The 26,648-nt window shown below is 38.2% G+C and overlaps 1 pseudogene; it reads left to right on the forward strand.

The window, feature by feature from the left end:
- The window catches only part of LOC118709731, a 43,600-nt pseudogene extending 23,891 nt beyond the window's left edge, over window positions 1-19,709 (forward strand).
- The last annotated feature ends 6,939 nt before the right edge of the window (window positions 19,710-26,648 follow it).

Consider the following 26,648-nt stretch of genomic DNA (forward strand, 5'->3'; position numbering starts at 1 on the left):
CATTTGTATTTATAAAAAGGAAACCTTGGTAGATTCAGTGTACTTGGTTAAATGCCTACTGTGCAAAAGCTCTTTGCCAGGTGTTCATCATAATTCTTAGACCTTTCACATTTCATTTCAACTGCTCTCATAAGTCTTGGGCAAAGCATAACATACATTTGTGAAGACTTTTTGTGTTCTTTTACGTTATCAAAATAAATTTTATTAGCAATTGTCAAACCAACTTTCACCCTCCTTATGAAGAGATAAGCATCTGTTGTACAATACCTGTCCTCATAGCAGAGGGTTTCTCATTTTTCTTTCTTAAACAAAGAGAAGGGAAATAGTTTGCTACTTCTCAGGACTTATTCCCCCCTGCCCCTTTTTTTTAAGTATACAAAGAATGGAAATCTACTCATAAGACAAGGAAATAGCAACGTTTTGAACAACCTTTAATATACCTCTGTAATTATATCCTCTATTTTCATCCCGGTTGAAATATTTACTGTGATGTTTTAACTCTTTTTAAATGGTGGTTGCAATTGCTGTGTGTTTGGAAGAGTTCCTGAAGACAGTATCATAAGTGAAACAATTTTTTTTTTAAATATTACTATAGCACAGCTCAATAGAGTAGATTTTTAAAAATTTTTTAGTAAAATGTTCTACAAATTATTTTTATAAAATATATTTTATTGATTTCAAAGAGAGGAAGGAAGAGGGAAAGAGGTAAGACATAGCAATGATGAGAGAGAATCATTGATTGGCTGCCTCCTGCACGCACCCTGATGGAGATTGAGCCTGCAACATGGGAATCAGACAGTGACCTCCTGGTTCATGGGAAGACTGCTTAACCCCTGGGCCACGCAGACTGGGTAATTCAAATTATTTTTAAGGAAAGATAAAAATGATTTCATCTCTACCAATTTCACTATTATTTTTTGCAAACCAGGGACATGGGGAAGGTGTTCATTGCATGTTACCAAATGTAAGCACAGATATGATAGCTATCTAAGACACAATCCTTTCCCAGATCCTAAAATATACCAAGTTTCATTCATAACCATCCTTATTGGCATAAATGTATGCAGCACTTTTACATTTTTGGGTTACTGAGTAAAAATGAGCAAGCACAAATGTATATGTTAGAAAAATAGTATGCTATTATTTATATACTAGAGGCCAGGTACACAAAATTTATGCACAGGGGGAAGAGTGTCCATCAGTTCAGCCTGGACCCTCTCCAATATGGAACTGCTGGCTCCCAACTGCTCCCCTGCCTGCCTTCCTGATTACCCTTAACTGTTTCTGCCTTCCAGCCTAACCACCCCCTAAACCAGGCGTCTTCAAACTACGGCCCACGGGCCACATGCGGCCTGCAGAGGAGTCTGATCCGGCCGCCAGGTTTTTTGGGCAGTGAGCGCAGCCAAGGTGTTACTGTAGGAATTAGTAGTTCATATAGTCCGGCCCTCCAGCTCTCTGAGGGACCGTGATCTGGCCCCCACTTTAAAAAGTTTGAGGACCCCTGCACACTACCCTGCCAACCTGATTGATGCCTAAATGCTACCCTGACAACCTGATTGCCCCTAACTTCCCTCCCCTGCAGGCCTGGGTCTCCCCCAACTATCCTTTTCTGCCTGTCCAGATGCCTAACTGCTCTCCCCTCCTGGCCTGATTCACCCACTACTCCCCTTCCTTGTAGGCCTGGCCCTTCCCAACTGTCCTCCCCTGTTTGCCATCTTATGGTGGCCATCTTGTGTCCACATGGGAGCAGCCATCTTGTGGGTTGGAGTGATGGTCAATTTGCATATTACTCTTTTATTAGATAGGTCAATTTGCATATTACTCTTTTATTATAAAAACCTAAGTACCATTATGACCGAATGACTGGAATAATCAGAATGCCTAGTTGCTATGATGCGCACTGACCACCAAGGGCAGATCCTCAATGCAGGAGCTGCTCCCTGGTGGTCAGTGCACTTCCACAGCCAACCTCCCATGGCCCTTCCCCACTGCTGGTCTCGTTCACGAGGCATGCTGAGGGACCCCACCAGTGCATGAATTTGTCCACTGGGCCTCTAGTGTTAAAATTTGAACAAATCCATAATTTTATGTTCTGTTTATGAATTTAGCTAACTGATTTGTCAGATTACTGACATTTTTATTGTATTCCCTAGATGTTATTTTGTTTTATTTTTAATGAAAGCAATCTCTCCTAAAAAAAAAAAAAAGGTTGAATGTTTACTCAACTAACTTCTTAAAAGTCAAAGGGAATTAGAACTCTAAACATCATTGGCAGCAGAAGGGTTTACAATGATAATTTAAACTCCTCTTATTTATGGGGGATTGCAATACATGTCATAAACTAACAAATCTGTCTTTATGTAAATTCATTGGAATTATCCTGGCTTGGTATCCTGCTGATTGCTTTAAATCAACACAAGTATGTCCTGGATTTTGAGTCAGGTGGTTTAGACTCTTCCAATGGTTAGCACTGTGTCTTTGGGCATATTACAGTTTCCTGGATTCCACTTTCTTGTATGTGATTCTATGGGTGCCCCAGGCAGATTCCCTTGGATCCCTCTACTGATACTGTATGCTTCTTCCATAACATCTGTGGTCTTTCACTTCTAAGGACCTACACCTCTGCTGCTCCTCACTAGACAGGACACTTTTTTTGCCTGAAAAATTCAGAGTCACTATTGTGTGGAAATGAACATGTTTCTACAGTGTCTCTTAGCCAAAGACGAAAAGTCCTTCATGCAGCAGTGTGCAGACTCAGCCCCTTTTTTTCCAATTGGAATAGTTGTACGTTAGGTACACTTCAGAGCTCTGCTCCATGATCAGGCTGATGCCTGAAATCAAACCTCTTCTTGATTTCTTTCCTGTCCCACTTCTACTATGTCCTTGTTGGTCTCCCTGAGAGAGCTTCCTAATACATCACTCACTAGAACCCAATCCAAGACATCTACCTACAAAATAAGATGCTAGACTGAAGTCCTCTTCTGCCCCAATATTCTGTGATTCAAATTATATATATATATTTTTTTTTTAATTTTTTTGATGCTATACTCATTTCTAATGAACAAAGAACAGTGATAACAAAATGTTTCAATACACTTTATTTCCATGGCATAGAGAAAAGGCTGCAATTATACTTGCACCTACCATGATACTCATCAAAATTAAAAAGCAGCTATTTTGGTAGGCTGTCTGTTGATACTGAACTTTTATTTGGATTCTTTTGAAATTAGAGAAAGTATACATGCAATTACCCAAGGGTGATGCTAAATTACTTGAGGTTGAGGGTACAGAGATTTTTTTTGTAGTTTTCACATGCTGGTTCTCAGGAAGAAAGAAAATAATGATGTACATTTGTGGGTAGCTTTTTAGGCTTTGTCTTGTGGTTTTTGTGTGGGTTTTTTTTTTTTGTTTTTGTGTGTGTGTGTGTGTGTGTGTTTTTAAATACTGAAAAGAATTGCAAGCAATTTGTGATCAGAAAAAGGTGTCAATTACAAGAATGCAAAGACACAGTAGGTGTGTACACTTATACAGTTATTATCCAAATGAAATGTGGAAACATAAGTTGCACTCCAGTTGTACTGTATAATAAGGGCAAATGCTCAGAAATAAGCAGTGATATTTACCAATCTGAGCAGCTATATATGCTTAAAGTTCTATGACCCTAATGTTGAGAAATGAAAGAAATATGTATCAACAATTTAGGTGTCAGAGCCCCTCCCCCCCAAATTGCTCCACTGGTGACCCTGCAGAGGGAGGCTACTGGTGGTGGCAGGGCAATCAGAGGTAGGGCCAGTCAGTGAGCTGGCCAGCACTGCCCTGCTGCCAGTTTGTGGGGCTGGCAAGTTGACAGCACCAGGCTGGCCAAGGCCAGTGTCAGTGGGCCTCCCAGATTGCTGTGCCAGTTATCCCACAGAGCAGTCCTGATCGCCAGCCAAGCCTAGGGACCCTACACATGCATGAATTTTATGCACCAGGCCTCTAGTTAGAAATAAAGATTGCCCAGCCAGTGTTGCTCAGTGGTTGAGCCTCAACCTAGGCACCAAGAGGTCACAGTTCAATTCCAGGTTAGGGAACATCCCAAGTTGTTGACTCAATCCCCAGTAGGGGGCATGCAGAAGGAAACCAATCAATAGTGTTTGTCTCTTATTGAAATTTCCACCTCTCTATCCCTCTGCCTTCCACTCTCTAAAAATCAATAAAACCATTTAAAGTAAACAAATAAAAATAACAAAGCATATAAAATCAGTTACTGTGAATAAGTGAACTGAGGTAATATATGTAAAGTTTATAGTGAATTAAAGAAATAAGTTAATTCCTCCAATATCAGAGTACCTGGTGTAAAGTAATAAAAGGCCAAAATGCAAATTGACTGAACAGTGGAATGACTGGTGGCTATGACATACACTGATCACCAGGAGGCAGACACTCAGTGCAGGAGCTGCCCCACAGTGGTCAGTGCATTCCCACAGGGGGAAGCTGGGCTCATGTCTGGTGAGCTCAGTGGTGGTGGCGGGAGCCTTTCCTGCCTCTGCAGCAGTGCTAAGGATGTCCAACTGCAACGGCCAGCTTAGGCTGACTGGTACTAAACCATCAGTCAGACATCCCCTGAGGGGTCCTGGACTGCGACCGGACACAGACCAGGCTGAGTGCATGAATTTTGTGCACCAGACCTCTAGTTTACATATGAAACTACAAAAAATAGTGATGTGTGGTTCTTCATGTTACTGAAGTCAGGTATAAGGAAAACTATAGTCAGTTGAGGCAAGCTAGAAATTTTCAGGGTTTATGGTTTTCTAGTTATTGCCAGAATTCAACAATATTGATAATGCTTCATGTATAGTTTTAACAAATTGAGTATTTTACAAAACATATTGAATAAATATCAGCATTTAGCTTCTTCAAGTACTTTGTTTTTATTGATCATTTATATTCCAAAGTAATAAAAATATTTCTTATTTATAACTGCATTTAGAAAATTCTTATGAATTTGTCAAGTAATTGTGAAGAATGGGATGGAAAAGGCAAAGCCTGGAGCTAATCTTACTAAATAGGTAAAAGTAGACTCATATTTTGCTTTTATGTGTATTTTTTTAACTGCAGTGGAATGCAATCTACATTTTTTTCCAGCTTGTTTTTATCATTCTACGTATATTATAAATATCTTTCCAAGTCAATAATTATGAATCTACATCACTCTTAATCACCTTTATTATTCATTGTATTGCAAAATTGTCATAAACTTGTTTTTAGATTGCCCTCACTCAAAAGTTAATTGATTATATCCATGTAGAGAGAGAAATATACCCATTTTCTATCACATCAATCCTGGTATTTGCAATCCTTCAAAAATTAGGCCACACAACTTATGGAAAAATCTATCTTCTTGTCATTTTAATTGCAAAAATATTGATGACTCTCAGCTTTATTGCTCATTTGTAGTTTTGTGTGATTTTTTTTAATGAATTGCTTATTCATGTTCCTATGTTAATTTTCTTGTATGATTTATGATTTGAGAAATTTTTTTGAGATTATTATATTGTTATATGAAACTATATCATTTTCATATTGTTCTTTAAGTAATTTTCTTTCAAATTTTTTTCTATTTTCTCAAATCTGATTTTAAAAATGTTTTAATCCTCATCTGAGGATGTATTTATTGATTTTTTTTTTTTTTTTTTTGGAGGAAGAGGAAGGAAGAGAAAGAGAAACATATTAATGTGAGAGAGAAACATCAATCAGTTGGCTCCCATAGGCACCCCAAGCAGAGATTGGACCCACCATCTAGTATGTGGCCTAACAAGGTACCAATGCCACAACCTTTTGGTGTATGAGACAATGCTCCGACCAACTGAATCACACCGGCCAGGGCTCAAATCTGACTTTTAAGTTAGTCACATAATTTGTGGTTTCTGCCATGGAACTAAAGCATTAAAGATGCTATAAAAGCCCTGATAGGTGTTGCTCAGTGGTTGGAGCATCAGTCTGTGCACCAGAGGATCTCAGTTTGATTCCCAGTCAAGGGCATGTATCTGGGTTGCAAGTCCAATTTCTACCCCTGTTCAGGGTACCTGTGGGAGGCAATCAATCTCTCTCTCTGATCACCAGGAGGTGATAATCATTTCAAAATGTAATTATTGTGATAATTCAAATTATGTCATTAATTTCTCTAGATATTTTGTGTAGCTACTTTAGAGAGTCACTGACCCAAAGAAAACAGGGAATTAGAGAGTGTGTGTGTGTGTGTGTACCTGCGCGTGCATGGAAATGTGTGTGCACACACACATAAGCCTGCTCACACATTTATAATGATAGATCTTCTCTTCTACCTAGATGTGTGCTAGGGAATATGTCTCTTGCCCTCTCCTGGCACCAATTTCTTCACATGTAGAGGAAAATAAGTAAAGTAAGTGACAGCAAATTTTCCTACCACTTCTGAAATGCTAAAACTCTATGAACAGAAACAGTGTGTCTATGGCAACTCATTCCCCTAAGACCTATTTCCTCTTTTCTTTATTACACCCACCCCCATGGATGATTATCATCTGTGTCAAAACCTTACTGTGATTGCCCGCTCAGAAGTCCAGTGAATTTTATATCATCTTGATTAGAGGACCTTTAAACTACGTTAGACAGTCTAGCAGATCGGTTTTGAAATTTGAAAATGACTGCTGCTCATTTACAGTATCCTTGGGGAACTTATGTGATACACATTCAGGTAAGGCTAAAATTGTTTTAAAAACATGGCTCAGATGCAATTAATGAATGTGGAACACGCACATAAAACCCCTTTGGAAACTGAAATAAAATTCATGGTTTTGACATGATCTGACCTTTGATATATAATGTTTTCAATAACATCTTTTATCTCAGTTGGAGAGTGAAAATGAAGGAAACCAAGCTGACTCTAAACACCTGAGTTAAGAATGTTATGGCAAGTAATGTACTTCCTGAACTACTATAGCTGGCAACTTCTTTATATAATTGACAGAGTCAGATATAGTACATACTCAAAAAATGGTTGTTGATTGATGATTTTGTTTTGATTTTATTCTATAAAACAATTTAAAATCTTTCATTTCCCAACTCCATCCTTTTTTTTAATTATTTTTACTCAAGGGTATTTTTCCATTGATTTTTAGAGAGAGTGGAGGGAAGGATGAGAGACAAAGAGAGAAACATTGATGAAACAAACAATTGGTTGCCTTCTACACACACCCTGACTAAGGCTAAGGATCTAGCCTGCAACTTAGATATGTGCCCTTGACCAGAATCGAACCTGGGACCTTTCAGTTCACAGGCCAATAGTCTATCCACTGAGCCAAACCAATGAAGGCCCAACTCCATTCTTTAACCAAATTTCAGCATAGAATGTACTAGTACATTGATGTTAGATGTAAAAAGCAGCTGTAATCTATCCAAATCTGTGTATTGCATAGATATTTGGCAAATAAAGACCTGAGTAAATAAGTTTGTTTATCTGTGTCCAATTTCATCATCTATGAAATGAGAAAATTGTGTTAAATGAATCAAAAGTTGCTTTCTACATTTGAACCCCTATTAGGCTTCATTGTTTGAATTGTGCTTTCAGTTTGAGTCCAGAAAGACACATCTTATATAATAAAGCAGTAGTGTGCAAATTGACTGTCATACCCTCAAAAGATGGCTGCCTACAACTAGACAGGCAGGGGAGTTAGTGAGGGATAACCAAACAACTGAACAAGCAGGCTGCGTGGAGTGACCAGACTGCCAGGGGGGTTATTGAGGAACAACCAAACGACTGAACACTAGGCTGGGTGGGGTGACCAGGCTGGCAGGGGGGCTGTGAGGGGCAATCAGGCAGTCGGGGGAGGGGGGGGGGAGATGAGGGCTACCAGGCCAGCAGGGGGTGCAGTTAGGAGATGAACAGGCCTGCAGAGGGGGGAAGTTGGGGGCAACCAGACCAGCAGGGGGGTCAGTAAGAGGCAACCAAGCAGGCAGGTAGAGTGCATTGGGGGTGACCAGTTTAGCAGGATGGGCAGTTAGGGGTGGCCAGGTAGGTGAGCAATTAGGAGCCAGTGATCCAGGATTGTGAGAGGGATGTCCAACTGCTGGTTTAGGTCCATTCCCCGGGATCAGGCCTAAACTGGCAGTGGACATCCCCCGAAGGGTCCCAGATTGGAGAGGATGCAGGCTGGGCTAAGGGGACCCTTCTCAATGCACGGATTTTATGCACCAGGCCTCTAGTCTATACATATAAAAGCCCAAGTGGCCAGTCAACCAGTTGCTTTGATGAACACTAACCACCAAGGGACAGACACCCAATGCAGGATGGGCGCCAGATGCAGGGCTCACAGCTGACCACCACAGCCTGGAAACTACAGTGAGCCTACTGAGTGGCAGTGGCAGTAGGTGCAGCGGTGCTGGGATGTTCAGGAGTAGCAGGCAGGAGCAGCAGATGGTGTTGGACTGCTAGTTTCGCCCAATCCCCGCAGGCCACACTGAAGGACCACACCGGTGCATGAATCTGTGTATTGGGCCTCTAACATGTTTATAATTTGCTACCTGTTACCCAACCCTTCTGCATTCAAAGCTCATTGTCACATTGCTTCAGAAAGTTAGCAATGTCCTGTGAAGACAGAAACACTGCATTTGTGTGATCCTTTCAGTATCAAAGGTGCAGCTTTTACTTTGCTTCTTACTCTTATTATTTTATTTATAAAATAATTTTATTTGGGCAGAAAGGAGAGAGGCAAAATTGGTAACATTTTGAAAATACTTAATTTACATCCCCAAATTATATATTTTTAAAATAAGACAATTTATTATTTGGTGAAATGAATACTAGCAATCATAACTTTCAATTCCCTATGGAAATATAATATATAAACTTAAAGAACATTTTTTCATAACTTTTGGAATAAAGAAAAACTATTTCAAGAGATCGAAGTAGGCAAAATGCAGCATCAATAAAATGTTATTGACAGCTTCTACTAGAAGCAATGTAGTAATAATATTCACAGAGTTTCTATGGGAAAGTTGGCAAACCCATCTCACAGTTTCTGCTCCTGAAGCCGAAAGATAATCAGGAATGATGTGCAGGGGGGGAAAGGGGAATCGCAAAAGACTGAATTGTGATACAAAGGGTATTGGGAAGGGTAAGGAAGTTTTATGGCACTTTCAGGTGGATTAATATTGTGATCAGACTTCAGCTTTCTGACTACTCTGAGCTTCAGGTTTTCTCATCTTGAAGTGGGTATAACAGCTCATGTATCATCAAAGTGTTGTAACATTTCAAATAAATATTAATAAATAATACAAACATTGTGTAATATTTCAATGTTTAAAGGGGAATAATCATTTTACCAAAAAATGCCCTTTACAAACATCATTTTACAAACATTATATGCATAATAGTCCTGGACATGATCCATATATTTTACTGGTTTAGACTATGAGGCAGAATACAAATCTCTTCTTAAATTCTTAAAATTTTAAACAAATAATGTAATGGAGAAATATGAAATGTTGAAATTTCTAATCAGTCTGAAAGAGTAACAGCATGCTCACTAGTCAATATTATTCTATATTAGTTTCAGATGAATGCATAGCAGTTAGACAATCATGTACTTTACAAGGTGGTATCCCCAATATTTCAAGCACCCAATTAATACAGAATAATATAGAATGTAAACTACAATTAAAAAACAAAAACTGAAAGAGTAGCTGCATGTGAACTGTAAAAATGAAGAAAATAAATAGTTTGATAGGGAATGAAGAGGTGGTTGATTTATAAGTCTATGCTTCTATTAAGATAAGATAGAGACAATTCTACTGATTATTTCTGTAGACCCAGACAGGCTGCTGAATGCATAATAATGGCTCGATTACTGTTGGCTGAATAAACTTGAAGGGAAGACAACTCAAAAATATAAAAGTAGCTTATACATTGATGTGCATAAATTCTCCTTTCCTAAGTTGAAATAGAGCCCAGTTGAGGTATTCACATTTCTTTCTTGTTTGTTATTTAATGCAAATAGTATGAAATGATGATAATATTTTGAACTCTAAAATCATAAGAATTTTGTTAAAATTAATTTACCATTTTAAGAGTAATTAGGATAGCCTTTGAGAGAAGGAGTTGAAAACTTATTGTTATCTCTATATAGGAATAGAAAATTTATATCTGCCTTTTATAACCCTTTTCAGAAATAACTCAAATTCCTTCCACCTGAAATTCTATTTTCTTTTAGAGAATCATGTATAACACTAAAGAGAATTAGTGATACCCCAAACCTCTTTCTCTTCTGTATTCTGTCTAACTGTTGAAAGCCCCTCTATTTGATGAGTCACAATCTTGTTAATTATAAATTATATTGATTCTTTACTCTTCCCCACATCCAATAACATGCCAAATATTTCTTATAGAATGACTTCTCCATTATCATCACTGATACTCCTCTAATATAGGCCCTTGACTATAGCAACGGCCTTCAGCATAGCTCCATGTCCTGTGTGTTTCAAATTAATATGCTATGCTACAAGCAAATCTATTGTTTTAAAACTGCAGCTATTGCCTTATCACTTCCACATTCAAAAGCTTTAATGGTGTACAAAAATATCTTCAGAATAAAGCTGGCATTTCTTTAAATGTGCTATAAAGCCATCTATGATCTTTCTGCTGCCTCATCTCTTAATATTCTTTGCTTTGAGTATTATTCTTCATCAAAATTGGATAGCTTGTAGTTTGCAGAATACATCATGCTATTTCATAACTCCATTTATCAACACATAATTCTAAAAATCAAAATTGATTGTATAAGTGAATGAGATTTTATGATGTGTCAACTAAGTCCTATGAAAAATGACTAGACAAAGTCTGTTTGATTGTTTTTCCCCTTAGCCTATACAACTTCTCTTCTTTCACAGCCAGTGTATTTTTTGTTGTGTTAGTTGATAATCCTGGAGCACTGATGGAGCAACAGATTAAAAAAAAAAAAAAAAAAAGACAATTCAAGAATTGTAAAATGTTTATAGAAACTGGAATTTATAATTCATCTTTTCTTTTCAGTCTCAGCTTCCTCAAAATATCTATCATTTACCCTCCAGATTTTTTAGAGTCCATTTATATGTACACCAAATGCTCTATTTTTACTTAATATCATTACTCACTTTTGATATCAATTAATTGTGGGAATAAACATTACTTAAAATAGGTTTCTACTTGTCCTAGATGGTATTGCTCAGACCCTGCTGACTGAAGGGTCCTGGATTCCATTTTGGTCAAGGGCACATTCTTGGGTTGCAGACTCCATCATCAGTAGGGGGCATGCAGGAGGCAGCCAATCAATGATTCTCTCTCATCATTGATGTTTCTATCTCTTCCCCTTCTCCTTTCCTCTCTGAAATCAATTATATTGTATATATTAAATAGGTCTCTACCAATAAATAGCAAGGTCCATGAAGCCAAGGATCACGTCCCTCACATCCATTACTATATCTTCAGCTCCTTACACAGTATGGACACGTAGTAGCTACTCCAAAATGGAGGATTTTTTAATCTTTATAGTTGAGAATATTACAGATGTCCATCCACCCCTTTTTTACCCCTTGTTCCCCACCCTCCTGGTTCTGTCCATGCCCCAGGCATTCATCAACCTATTGTCTGTGTCCATGGGCAATGCATATATCCATATAAGTTATTTGATTAATCTCTTCCTCCACCACTTCTCTCTGAGATTCAGGTCTGTTCCATTTTTCCATGATTTATTTTAATAAATAAAAGGACTCAAAGAGCAATTGATGATTGACTGGATGAAAACTATCAATCTAGATGGTACTAAACTAAAAATAATATATTTTTTTCTTTCTTTCACTCTCTTTTCAATGGAGCATAAATATAACTCCATATTACTTGCTTTCTTGTCTACCTAAATAACTTATTGCAAAGATGGATATGGTAGTTTGGGCCTGATATGAAATTCCAAATTGCTATATGCAAGAGATAGCCACAGGAGCAGGCAGAAAGCACACTGTGGAGTTTGCTATGCACTAATGCATAGTGAGGAGGAGAAATATTAAAATGAGCTATAGAGGAAGCAAATCAGTATGGGATTGTGTTTTAGGATGTTTGATAATAAGAAAGTGATAAGTAATGCCCTCCAAGGGAGAGCTGGCATTTCCTGGGATTGAACCAGTCAAATTCACAGTAAGAGAGGAAAGCTTCTAAGAAACAAAACTTATTTGTTTTTTAACATCTGAATGCTTTCAAAGTGGAATGATTATAAACTCATAACATTTTTCTTGCAAGTTCTGTCTCTGAAAACAATGTTCTAATAGCATGACAACTACCCTACAGAATATTTCAAGAATGGTTATTATTGTTACAATATCTTAAAATCTGATCTGAAAATCACTGGTTCTTGAAACTCAGCTAACTATGGAGGCTGACATGTCCTTGATTTAGAAGAAGGCTCTGGTTTTGTGCAGGACTGGTGCACCTTTTCATTCTAATTAGCAGACACGTGACTCTGGAGTGTGAAGAGTGCAGGCAAGTGGTAGAGCCGCAAATGTCAGTTTCAATGAGGAATACAGTCCTGATGTTGGAAACTGAAATTATATCTACACCATGAAAAGTGAGGGAAGCTCTGTAAAGCTGTAACAAAAGAGGATGTGGCTTTAATGAAAATTTTAAATTCTCTTCAATATAAAGGAAACTACGATAGATACATTTTCCAAGAATGCAATTTCTCCAGGCAGTTGGTAACCAGAATGAACCATCTTGGACAAAAAGTTATGGCTGAAGAATTATCAGATACAGGTGGGGTCTGAATCCTAGCAGGGGTTCATGAAGCTAACACAAGTCTTCTCAGATTCTCCTGGAAACATGAGGGCACTGAAATAACTAAAGAACTCACCAGATTGTCTTCTAGCTTCTATAGCCATAGCATCCAGTGTTCATCTCTGTCCTAGTGTTTATGATCGTTTTGTTATTCATGTTATTTTCCAAGCATCTATCCCTTAATACTGTCATCCTCTCAAGAGCAGAAACTGTGATTCATTTATTTAGGCCTTTAGCACCTAGTACAGTCACCTATCACGTAGCAGACCATTTATATACTGAATGATTAAATAGATGCAAAAATAAATAAATTCCTTGATTGTTGCAGTTGACCAAGAGCAATGACTTTCTTTATTTTGCATTCAGGCATACATCACAGAGATACCAAAGAAAAGTGAAAACTTGATTCTGTAATATTTTATTATCAACTGCCACAACTTTAAAAATGATAATTCAGCAGATTCTGTACTCTGTGAAGTTAGAGTTAATTTTTAAATAATTTGTACTGTTTGCAATAGGCTAATGTTCAAATATTTGGGGTGCCTATTTTCTTGCATAAAAACCATTTACTGCCCTATCCTGTTTGGCTTAGTGGATAGAGCATTGGCCTGCAGACTGAAGGGTCCACGTTTAATTGAAGTCAAGAGCACTTATCTAGGTTGCGGGCTTTATTCCTGGCCTGGTCAAGGCACATGCAGAAGGCAACCAACTGAAGTGTCTCTCTCATATCAATGTTCTCACATCAATGTTTCTCTCTCTCCCCCTCCCTTCCAGTCTCTCTAAAAATCAATGAAAAAATATTTACTGGCAAATACATTTCTCAAACTAATGAAATGCTTGTCTAGTCTACTGTGCCTCATTTAAAAAGTGGAGGATAGTGTGACTTTCAGAAAGAAGCTGAGTGATAACACATATTAATACAGGCAAAGTGTATGCCATGTCAATTTAGGTCTCATTGGATTCAAAGCATAACTGACGTAAACATATGATGTTCTCCTTGTCCCCATATTCATAGTATGGAGATCTGAAGGGGGATATTCTGTGTTAATGTTGGCAAATAGTGTTCATTGCTATCAATATGCCATCTATTTAGAAAGAGCAGAGATGACATTTTGCTGTTTTTCCTTTAGGGTCATAAAACTGCAAACTGTCTCTGCTATAGATATTAACACCAGGAGCAAAATCACTCCCTTAAACCCTGAGAGTCCCCCCTTCCCCCCCCCCCCAATATGTGGATTATCAGTGATGATAAGAAAAAAAGAATAAAGTAAAATCAAAAGTATCTTTGAAATTTGTAATAAGTCCTTTTTGACAGACTAACCACTTCCTTTGATTTTTTTCAGTGTGATTAATAGCCATAGGAGTTATGTAAAAAAAAATTAATCCAAAGTACATTTGTATTTGATTCTTTTTTATCTTTCTTTATTTCAAGGAACACAGGAACTTAAAGGATTTCCTCTCAGTGTGTTACTTTGCTCTGTCAGCATCAGCTTGGATGAACGTACTGTGGAGACTGGCATATCAAGTAGCATAAAGCACTGGAGTGCTAGATATTGCCTCTGGCACGAAATGTACGGCACTAATAATACCTCTTTTATCCTACTACTGCCCGCAGAAAACCCGTAAGTGCTAAGCATAATTTATTTTGTCTGCACTAGCTCACTAATCCTTTTGCATTAGCACTTTTCCAAGGTGTCCATTGTTGTTGGCAATTGTCTTCCTGGTAGGAGACACTCCAAGTTCTAGGTGCCAAGGAGTTAAAGTGGTATGGAATTATTAAATCATTGAATTTCCTCTGTGAGGGATGCCCGGTAAATAAATCTTTTTGTTATGCAAATTTGGCCCATGGGAAGTCTGTCATCATTAAAGATGTAGAAGCAACTTTGCCAAGCATGTAATGCTTTGTCTTCTTGGAAAATTCAGTATCATAGTTAGGAAAGTTTTAGGAAATGAACTAAAGTACAATTGAAACAGGTTTCGGTGCTATGGGAAGTTACCTGGTGCCACTCTCTTATTTAGCTTTGCCTCAGTGGTTTTGGTGTATATATTTTTATGTTTTTTGTTTTTAAATTTGGGGTCTTGGAAACATTTATTCAGCTGAAATATTTGGAAGAAGTCCAATGCAGAAAATGCACACCAGGGACTTTTCTCTGCAGTCTGGACTCCTGCCTGCTTGGCCCTTCTTGTCTTTCATCAGCTGCCCCCAGCATATTCCCATCACCCGCTGAGGACTCCTCAGAGTACAATTTAAAAAGCACTCCGCTAGACCATAACTACTTGAGGGAAAAATTGAATTGAATTTCATTGTCAAAAATCACCCTGTAGTGAGAGAGGTAGCAATAATAAATTAATTTATTTGTTTACTCATTTAATTAGGTTTACATATGTACAGCAAGCATGTCAAACTCAAAGGCTAACACAGGCCAAATGAAGAAGGTTTAAGTTGATGTGGGCCGCCAAAAAACAAAAGCTTCAATTTTCATAGAAATGTAGGTTTATTTCCCTTAGAAACATGCTGAATACAAAAAGCTGAAATAAATGGGTAATTGTTAACATAAAGTAGAACAAGTTAATTTTTTTCTTGAACATTAACTTACCAGACACTGAATAACTACAAAAATTAATAAGTGAAACACAAATAAACCTATTTTTCTTGTTCTCTGAAAGCAATGTATTTCCTATTGCACACACCAAACAAGTCCATCCAAGACTAATGTTGTGACAATCGGCTGCTAATATATTTGCTGCTAGTATTAGTGGAGAGAATGGTGCAACTCCTTGTAAGGTGCGTAAGGTAAATGAATGCAACACAATTATAGTAATAATGAACGTTGTAGTTCCTTTTTAATAATTATACTGAGTAGCCAGATTATTGCATATCTGAATGCAAAATAATCTAGCCACTCAGTGTATATCCTATACAATAAAAGGCTAATATGCAAATTGTCTTCTGGACCAAGAGTTTGACCAGCAGGCAGGCCGGTCAACCACCCACGCCCCCTCCCTCTGGCTAGGCTGGCTGAAACCCACCCATGCACAAATTCATGACCAGGCCTCTAATATATATATCATAGATAGATAAATAGACAGACAGACTGATAGATAGATAGATTTCAATCTATCTATCTATCTCTATATATGTACTGAGTGGCCAGATTATTATGAATAATCACGGATAGAGTGATTATTATTATCTCTGAATGCATAATAATTTGGTCACTCGGTGTATATATAACAGGGTATTGTAAAAATTAAGCTATGAAATTTTTATTAAAACATTTCCTACATATGGTTATATTGGCTGGGCTGCAAACATATTCAATATAGGCCACATTCAGCCCATGGGCTGCGAGTTTGACATGCTTGATGTACAGTATTTTTTATGCTAGGCATAAACATAATTTCTCACTTCTAAATGGACTAAGGAAAGAAAATAATGTCCAAAAGAAGTGCCTATAGAAGACTTTGTTGTTGTTTTTTGTTTGTTTGTTTTTTTAAGTGCTTTTTCTCAACTGGGATTCAAGATTCTAGATTATGCTGAAGCTGGTTTAGCTCAGTGGATAGAGTATTGGCCTGGGGACTGAAAGGTCCCAGGTTCGATTCTGGTCAAGAGCATGTACATCCCCAGCAGGGGGTGTGCAAGAGGCAGCTGATTGATGTTTCTCTCTCATTGATGTTTCTAGCTTTCTATCCCTCTCTCTTCCTCTCTGTAAAAGGTCAATAATGGATGATAGATAGATAGATAGATAGATAGATAGATAGATAGATAGATAGATAGATTCTGGGTTATGTATTACTGGGTGAGTTTCTAATTTCCAAAGAGGGAAATTAGAAAGAATCCAAACTCAAGCTCAGACTAAATGGAATAAAGTTGAAGTCTCAGGAGAGAAAAGAGCATCAATATAATGCTAGAAGACAAGGAATGGAGGCAAGACATGACACATGCAGGTTCCGGACAGAGTTGAGAGCTCTCTTCTCAGTGGAACTCTTCTGGAGTTCCTGAGGGGTGGGTGGCAAGAAAAGACTTTCACAGATGCAGATACCTGTCACATCAAGGTGCCCTCAATGCATATGTATCGTGTGAACAAACAGGCATTTGCTAGTGCAGACATATTGTGCAAAGTTCTGAGGGAAGAGAAGAGGAGGAGTTAAGAGAGGGGCAATGTTGAGTTTAGGAAAGCATTTAAGATCACCTAAGTAGGTAAATAGAAGTATGTCATTTAGACAATATGTACCAATACATGGACAAACCTGGTAAGTAGTTGAGTATTGTTGAAATTCAAAGTAAAAAGAGTAGGAGGAAGAGAGTGTAATGTATGAAAGGGAGGAGCAGCCTGATCAGGAAGGGCAGTGCTTCTCAGGTAATCAATTTAGAGACTGCCATATCTTGGGCACAGAGGAAGGGAAGAGAGAAGTCTGAGGGGGGAAAGGGTTCATGAAGAAATATGATGCAGGAGGTTAACAAGATCAGATTTTTATGCTAGAATAACATAGCTGAGTGAGGGAACACCAACAGTACATTGACTGATAGAGTGATTATTATAATTATAAAATAGACATTTCCCAAACTGTTTTAACTTGAAGCATTCCATGCTTAAAAGTATTACAGATTACTACTAGGATAATAAAGTTCTTCATAGCCTTTGTTTTTAAATTGAGATAACATTAGTTAATAATACTATATAATTTACAGATGTACATTATAATTCATTACTGTATACACTATAGTGTGCTCAGTAAGCTGGCAGATAGATAACTCTTTAATTCACATTTCCTATTGAATCAAAATAAAGTTGTCTGCAGAATCTGGTAACAGAATAAAAAACCCACTTTATTATTCCTGGCAACATTACACTAAGGAAATAAATGCAGACTCTGAATGCATACTTTGCATATTGACTATATTTATAATTTACATCTAAGAGTAGGATTATAATGAATGAATAGGAAGGAATTCTGGAAAAGTTGTTCATGATATTCAATCAGCAGAGTAAAATGTTTCAAGAGGAAGAAATAGAAAAATATGATAATGCCTTTTAGAAGATTCATTAACACTATTTTTAATTTTTCAGCTTTATTAAGGTACACTGATGAATAAAATTGTAAGATATTTAGCATGTACAATGTGAAGATTCAAAAGATATATATATACAGTGTAAAAGGATTCCCCCCACAGGGTCAATTAACACATCCATCACCTCACATGCTTACCTTTTCTCTGTGTGAGAGACATATAACTTAAACTCTCTTAGCAAATTTCAATTATGCAATAGTGTTATCATCTACAGTCATCATGCTAAACCTTAGATCCTCAAAACCATTCACTTGTTATAACTGAAAGTTGTACCCTTTACCAGTCTCTCCCCAGTCCTCCCATCCCAAACCCCTCACAACCACTTTTCTATTCTTTTTCTATGATCAAGAGTCAAACTTTTTTTTTCTTCACTTGTGATAACATGCAGTATTTGTGTTTCCCTCTCTGACATACTGCACTTAACATACAGCCCTCCAGGTTCATCCATGTGGTTAAAAATGGCAGGATTTTCTTTCTCATGACTGAAAAATATTTCATTATATATATATATATATATATATATATATATATATATATATATATATATATCCATTTTATATGTATTCAATTTACTCATCAACAGAAACATAAGATGTTTCCATATCTTGGCTATAGTAATTATGATGTAATGAACATAAGCATACAAAAATCACTTCCATTGAATGGTTCTGTTTCATTTGGCTCTTTCCCAGAAGTGAGATTACTGAGTCATAAGTGCATAGTTCAATTTTTAATTTTCTGAGGAAACTTCATATTGCATATCAGTTCACATTGCCACCCACAGTGCACAAGGCTTCCCTTCGCTCCACATCCTCACCAGTGTTTGTTAGCTCTTCTCCATTTGATTATAATAGATATTTTATCAGTTGTGAGGGGGATCTCACCATGGTTTTGTGATTAGTGATGATTTGTGATGTTGAGCACCTTCTTTTCATGTAGTTGTTGGCCACTTGTATGTCCTCATTAGAAAGATGTTCATTCAGGTCCTTTGCCCATTTTTTTTAAGTTCCTCAGCAGAAGGGTATACTGTTGCGGACCTGTACGATTCATGTAATAAGCTGATCAGAAACATGCTGGCAAGTATATCAGAGGCCAGCACTGTGATTCTGAGGGATGTGTCCTTGGGGAAACCAGCAGCTGGCCTTGCAGTGCACACAGACAAGGCTCAGACTCTACAGTTTCATCCATTTGAAGCATAAGACTCCGATTTCCGGGTCATAAGATAAGTCGGTGGCTTTGTATAACTGCCAAACTCCAGAGGAAAGCCTTCGAATGTGGCGATTCAGCGGGCAGATTGAGAGAGTGACTTGGAATCACTTTTCACCTTGTCGTTTTTTGGCCGGTACAGATGACTGCTTTGTGTATAATTTGGATGCACGTTCAGATGAGCCAATTTTTACACTTAATGCACAGAGTGATGAAATCTCTGGTCTTGATCTCAGCAGTCAAATCAAGGATTGTCTTGTGACCGCGTCAGCAGACAAATAGGTGAAGATCTGGGACATAGTGGGAGATAGGCCAATCTGGCTCAGTGCAGAGATATGAACATGAGAGTTCTCTTCTGTTCTGCCTGTTGCCCTGCCCTGCCATTTATTTATGCCTTTGGAAGTCAGAAAGAAGGGCTCCGGGTCTGAGATATAAGCACAGTCTCTTCAGTCAATGAGGCATTTGGAAGATGAGAAAGGCTTGTTCTTGGTAATATAAGCAATTCATCTATGAGTGGCCTTTTGGGAGTGGGAGCTCAGGTACAACAATGGAGTCTTGATGAGGATCATACCATTTCCTGTTTTGTTTATCATAACTCTTAGAGTTTGGCCTAAAAATATTCCATAGAGTGACCGGAACAAAATTCATTTCCTACACCAGACATCCCTCTCTACAGCTGTGGTGGCAGCAACACAGGGCCGCTCTGCATGCTTGCCGTTGAGTGTGTAGTGTACAAACTCCTGTTGCATATCAATTTGGAAAGGGTAATAAAAAAGATTTTAAAAAAAAATAATCCCTTAAATATGCCATCTGTCACAGGTAACCTAAGTTTGTAAACTAGCTACTAATTTATGTAATTTTTAAAAAGAGGGAAATCCTGTAATTTTAACAGAAGGGTTAGCCCAGGCCAGGAAGGGTGTGGTTTGGCCGAGATTGCACAGTAGGCCACAAACAGAGGCAGGAGCCACAGGGAGAGCACTTTCTAAACCAACTGTTCTCCAGTTAATGCCCATGACTTAGCGGTGTTCTCAGTCAGTGCTAGTGGCCTTAAACAACTCGTTAGACCAGTGGACCTGACATATACAGAACATTCCATGCAAAAGAACAGAATACACATTCTTTTTAATCATACATGAAAAATTCTGCAGGACAGATCATGCTACCCCACACAACTTGTCTCAATTTTTACTTATTTATTTATTTTAGGTTTTCTCTCCTCACTCCCCATTCCCTCTGGTAATCACCATACTGTTTTCTGTGTCTAAGAGGTGTTTTTTTGTTTGTTTGTTTGTTTTTCTTAATCCCTTCAACTTTTCCATCCAGGCCTCCCCTTACCCCCAGCCCCAAAACCTTTGCCCTCTGAAAGCTATAAGTCTCAATAACATCTTTTCCAATAGTATGAAACTAGAAATCAACTACAAGAAAACTGGAAAATTCACAACTATGTGGAGATTAAACATCATGTACCAAACAACCAATGGGTCAAGAAAGAAATAAAAAATAGAGACAAAAAACAAACAAACAAATAAAAAACAATAGAAAAGAACTAAGAGCTAAATTTTTGAAAAGCTAAAATTGACCAATCTTTAGACTCAGAGAACTCAAAAATCAAAAAGTGATATCACAGAAATGCAAAGGATTATAAAAGACTACTATGAACAAATTATGTCCCAACAAATTGGACAACCTAGAATAAAAGGAAAATTACTAGTCTTTCAAAGAAAAATAAAATCTGAAAATAGATTACTATTAATTAGAGAGATTGAATCAGTCATCAAGAACTTCCCAACAAAAGTCCAAGACCATATGGCTTCACTGGTTAATTCAGCCAAACATTTAAATAATAATTAATACCAGCCGAAACTGGTTTGGCTCAGTGGTAGAGCATTCGTCTGTGGACTGAAAGGTCCCAGGTTTGATTCTGGTCAGGGGCATGTACGTTGGTTGCGGGCACATCCCTGGTAGGAGGTGTGCAAGAGGCAGCTGGTCGATGTTTCTCTCTCATCAACATTTCTAGCTCTCTATCTCTCTCCCTTCCTCTCTGTAAAAAAAATCAATAAAATATATTTAAAATAATAATAATAATTAATACCAATCCTTAAACTCTTCTTTAAAAAAAAAAAAAAAAAAGAAGAAGAGGGAATACTTCCAAACTCATTTTATGAGACCTGCATTTATTACCCTAAATTATGGCAAAATCAGAAAGGGCACCACAGAAAAGAAAATTACAGGCCAATCTTCCTGATGAACACCTATACTAATAAAAGCTTAGGTAGCCCTTGCGCCTTGCACAACTCCCTCACATAATCACAAGATGGCTGCCCCCACATCATCACAAATTGGTCACTCACACATCATCACAAGATGGTCACCACAAGATGGGGAGAGCAGTTGTGGGCGATTAGAGCAGCAAGGGAGGGCAGTTGGAGGCAAACAGGTCATCAGGGGAGAGCAGTTTGGGGTGATTGGACCAGCAGGGGAGGTCAGTTGGGGGTGACCAGGCTGCCAGGGGAGGGCAGTTGGGGGCGATAGTGCTGGAAGGGGAGCTGTCAAGCATCAATCAGGCTGGCAGGGGAGCATATAGGAGGTGATCAGGCTGGCAGGCAGGAGTCAACAGTACCGGATTGTGAGAGAGATGTACGACTGCCTGTTTAGGCTCCATCCCTGTGGGACATCCCCCAAGGAGACCCAGACTGGAGAGGGTGCAAGGCTGGGCTGAGGGACAACCCCCCTCCATGCATGAATTTCATGCACCAGGCCTCTAGTAAATATATAAATCCTCAGTGAGCCAGACTGGTATGTCTCAGTGGCTGAGCATCAACCTCAGGAGGTCACTGTCAGAGTACATGCCCAGGTTGCAGGCTTGATCCCCAGAAGTGGGCATGCGAGAGGTAGCCGATCAATCATTCTCATCATTGATGTTTCTATCTCTCCTCCCTTCTTCTCTGAAATCAATAAAAATATATTTTTTTAAAAAGAAGCAAAATCTGTTGACCAAATACAGAGTGGGTTAAATTAGATTTATTATTGCTTGTATGGAAAATAATACAATAATTGATAAATATTAATACAAGAATAAATTCATGCGTTGCATATTCACAACTGTAAACCTACTTTTGCCCCACTAAGTATGCATAGGTTTTACCTGTGTGCTTTCTATTCTGTTCTATTGTAATATGTATCTGTTTTTCTGCCAGTATTATAATATTATATGTTGGTTACTAAAGTTTGAAATCTGGAAGTATGTTGCCTCTAGCTTCTTTTTCTTTCTCAAGATTGCTTTGGCTATGCAGGGCCTTTCATGTTTTTGTTTCTTTGTTTTCAACTTATAAATTTTAGCATTGTTTGTTCTATTTCTCTGAAAAAAATGACATTGAGATTTGGATAAGGATTGCACACAATTTATAGATTACTTTGGGTAGCACAGACATGATAACAATATTAATTCTTCAGATACATGAGCACCAAGTATCTTTCATCTTTAAATTAAATTGATTGAAGTAACATTGGTTAATAACAGTATATACATTTCAGGTGTACAACTTTATAACTTAATTATCTGTATACACTATTGTGTATTCAAGACAAAAGTGTCATTTCTTCCTTTACTATATATTTAATCCCCTTTAACCAATTCATGCTCCCCTTGTCTCATTTACTCCCTGGCAGCCACCAGCATGTTCTCTGTATGTATTCACTTGTTTGATTTTGTTAGTCCATTTGTTACATTTTGTTTTATATTCCACATATGAGTGAAACCATAATTTTATTGTCCTTTTCCATCTGACTTATTTCACTTAGCTAATACTCTCAAGATCCATTCATGTTGTCACCAAAGGCAGTATTTCATTTTTATGGCCAAGTAGCATTCCATTGAGCACATATATTTTCTTTCAATAACTTTCCATTTGCTTGTGTTTTTTTCAATTTAATTTTATTCCTCAATTTTTTATAATTATCATTGTACAGATCTTCACCTCCTTCATTAAAATTATTCCTAGCATTTTATTATTGTTGATGCTATTGTTTGTGATTGTTCTTTATTTATCTTTCTGATAGCTTATTGTCAATGTATAAAACATAAAAGATTTTATATTAATTTTGAATTCTACAACTTATTAAATTTTTTTAATTAATTCTAATAGTCTTTTGGTGGACTTTAGGGTTTTCTCTATTGTATATAATGAAAGCTTAATAAGCTAAGTGTCCAGTCGTCTAGTTGGCCATTCAGCCAATCAAAGCATAATATGCTAATGATATGGTAAGGCCACTCAACTGCTTGCTATGACCTGCACTGACCACCAAGAGGCAGATGCTCCAACCAATAGGTTAGCTTGTTCCTGGGGTCTGGCTAACGGGGACTGAGTGAGATGAGCAGGACACACTCTGGAGCCCTCCTGCAGTCCCTCCCCAGCTGACCAAACTTCTGCATCCCTCTCCAGCCCTGATTGTGCACCAATAGGGTTTCTTGGGCTGGCCTACACCTTCTCAGGATCTGAGACCCCTCAGGGGATATTGGAGAGTTGGTTTTGGCCCCATGGCAGAACGGCAGAACAGCAGGTTGCTATGATATGCACTGACCACCAAGGGACAGACACTCAATGCAGGAGCTGCCCTCTGGTGGTCAGTGCACCTCCACAGGAGGAGCACCGCTCAGCCAGAAGCTGGGCCCACAGCTGGTGAGGGCAGCAGTGGTGGTGGGAGCCTCTCCCACTTCCACAGCGGTTGACATTCCCTGAGGGTTCCCAGACTGCAAGAGAGCTCAACCCAGGCTGAGGGACCCCTCCTAGAGTGTATAAATTTTGTGCACCAGGCCTCTTGTATAATATAATGTCACTTGTAAATAAAGACAAGTTTGCTCCTTCTCCTCTTATTTGGATGTTTTTAATTTTTTCTTCTTTCCTAATTTCTCTGCTTAGGACTTCCATCACTACTTTAAATAAAAATGGCAAAATTGGGCATCCTTATCTTGTTCTTGAGCTTAGAGGAAAAAGAATCAGCTTTTCACTGCTGAGTGTGATGTTAGCTGTGGGCTTGTCACCTTTGAGGTTTATTATGTTGACATATGCTACCTCTGTATACAGATTGTTGAGATTTTTTTTTTTTTAATCATGAATGGAGGTTATTTTCTCTTCTTCTACTTTTTTTTTTTTTGAAGACTGAGTATTGGCATAAATTCTTCTTTAAATGTTTGATACAATTCACCTCTGAAACCATCTGGTCTTTTATTATTTTTTTTGTTTTTGTTTGGTAATCCCATCTTTCTTCTTATTGTTTTCTTTTTTTTCAGATGTTCTATTTCTTCATGATTCATATATGTAAGTTGTATGTTTCTAAGAATTTATTCACTTCCTCTAGGTTGCCCAATTTGTTCGTGTATAAGTCTTTTGATTCTTTGTATTTCTGTGGTATCAGTTGTAATGTGTTTTTTTTCATATCTAATTTTATTTGAGTCCTCTAAAGATTTATTTTATTTATCTTTTGAACAACATCTCTCTTTTATCAAAATTTTATATTTTTTATCTCTTATTTGTTTTGTTCTGATTATTATTACTATTTTCTTCATTCTAATAACTTTCAGCTTTGTGCTTCTTTTTATAGTTTCTTAATGCATAAAGTTGTTTATTAGAGATTTTTTTCTTAATGTAGGTATATATGGCTTGCTGCAAACTTATTTCTTAGAATATTTTTATTCTATCCCAATTTTGGTATGTTGTGTTTTCAATTTTATTATCTCAGATAGTTTTAATTTACTTATTGATTTCTTTTTTGACTATTAGCTATTTAAGGGAATGTTTAATCTTTACATGATCATTAATATTGCTATTTTCTGTGTAATTCTTTTCTAGTTTTATGCCATTGTGATTGGAAAATAAGTTAGATATGGTTTCAATTTTATTATAGTTATTGCTACTTATTTTGGTGCCAAACATATGATTTATCCTAGAGAATATTTCATATACACTTAAGAAAATGTGCATTCTGCTAGTGTTAGTTATGTTGTTCAGTATATATCTTGGAGGTTCATTCAATATAATGTGTTGTGTAAGTGTAAGTATCATTACTGATTCTCTCTCTAAAAGATCTATCCAGTTATGAAACTAGGTATTGAGTCTCCTGCTAAATCTCTATTGCTGCTATATCTCCCTTGAGCTCTATTAATATATGCTTTATATATTAAGACTAGAGGCCTGGTGTATGAAAATTCATGCACTGGAGGGAGGGTCCCTTAGCCTGGTTTGCCCCCTTTCCCAGTCCAGGAACCCTCAGAGGTAGGTGACTCAGCGATCAGGGGAAGGCAAAGTCCCCATCACACCTCTGCTGCTGCTACTGCCAGCAGCGCAAGCCTCAGCCAGCCCTGTTTACCTGAGTCTTGGGCCAGTCCTGGGCAGCTGGGCAGCCAACATCTGAGGTTTGCCTGTGACTAAGGCCAGCCCTGGGCAACTGGGGGGCTAAGGGGACTACAGAAGCAGGTGCACAGAGCATCTGGACCCATCTGGGGGTGGGCCTGGCCTTGATGCATGCCTGGCACCCCACAGGGGACTGGGCACTGCCATCTTGTGGCTGTGGCCACTGCCATATTTGAAGGTGTGGCAATCATTTATTATAGTTCCTCCTTATTGGCTGTGGATGCCACCATATTTGTGAAGGTGTGATGGTCAATTAACATAGTCCCTCTTTATTAGATAGGAGTAGAGGCCTAGTGCATGAAATTTGTGTGGGGACGCAATCCCTAGGCCTGGCCAGTGATCAGAGTGCAGTAGGGCAGGTCCCTGCTAACCCTTTGGTCCTGGGCAGCACCTGTGCCCCAGGGCTCCCATGCACCCCCCTCAACCTGAGTCACAGCACCTGAGTTCCCACTCAAAGATGCAGTGAGTGTGGCTGGACACCAAGGGCCAGGGTGCTGCATGGGCCTCCGGGCTGCCCAGCAGCACCTCATAGGACTGGGCAGGCAGCATGCTATGTCTCACCTGGCCTCTCAGACCAGCTCCTGTGCGAACCCACGGGATGCTTGACCAGCCCCTGCCGTTCCTGTGGCTGCAGCCCTTCTCAGAGAGGCTGCACTGTTGCGGGGTGGGGCTCCTCGTGGGTGCTTGGCACCTGAGTGCAGGGGCTTCCCTGGCACAGGAGCCCTGAAGGGCAGCAGGGGGAGTGAGTGCACATCAATGAGTGGTCAAACTCCTGGTCTCCCAGTTGAACTCCAAGTCCAACAACTGCCTGAGGGGACAATTTGCATATTAGCCTTTTACTATATAGGATGTTCTTATATTAGCATAGAAGTTTATATATATTACACACACTTGATTAATTGATGCCTTTATCATCATATAGTGACTTCCCTTATCTCCTGCTACAATCTTTGACTGCAAGTCTTTTTTATCTGATATAAGTATAGCTGTATAGTTTCCTCTCCCTGCTATTATTGGATTTTCATTTGCATGAAATATTGTTTCTATCTCTTCACACTTATGTATGTGTTTTTTTTTTAAGCTGAATTGAGTCATTTATAAGCAACATATGAGTGGGTTTTGTTTTTTTTATTAATTCAGG

Source organism: Pipistrellus kuhlii, unplaced genomic scaffold (assembly GCF_014108245.1).
Source record: "Pipistrellus kuhlii isolate mPipKuh1 unplaced genomic scaffold, mPipKuh1.p scaffold_m20_p_7, whole genome shotgun sequence".
NCBI lineage: Eukaryota > Metazoa > Chordata > Mammalia > Chiroptera > Vespertilionidae > Pipistrellus > Pipistrellus kuhlii.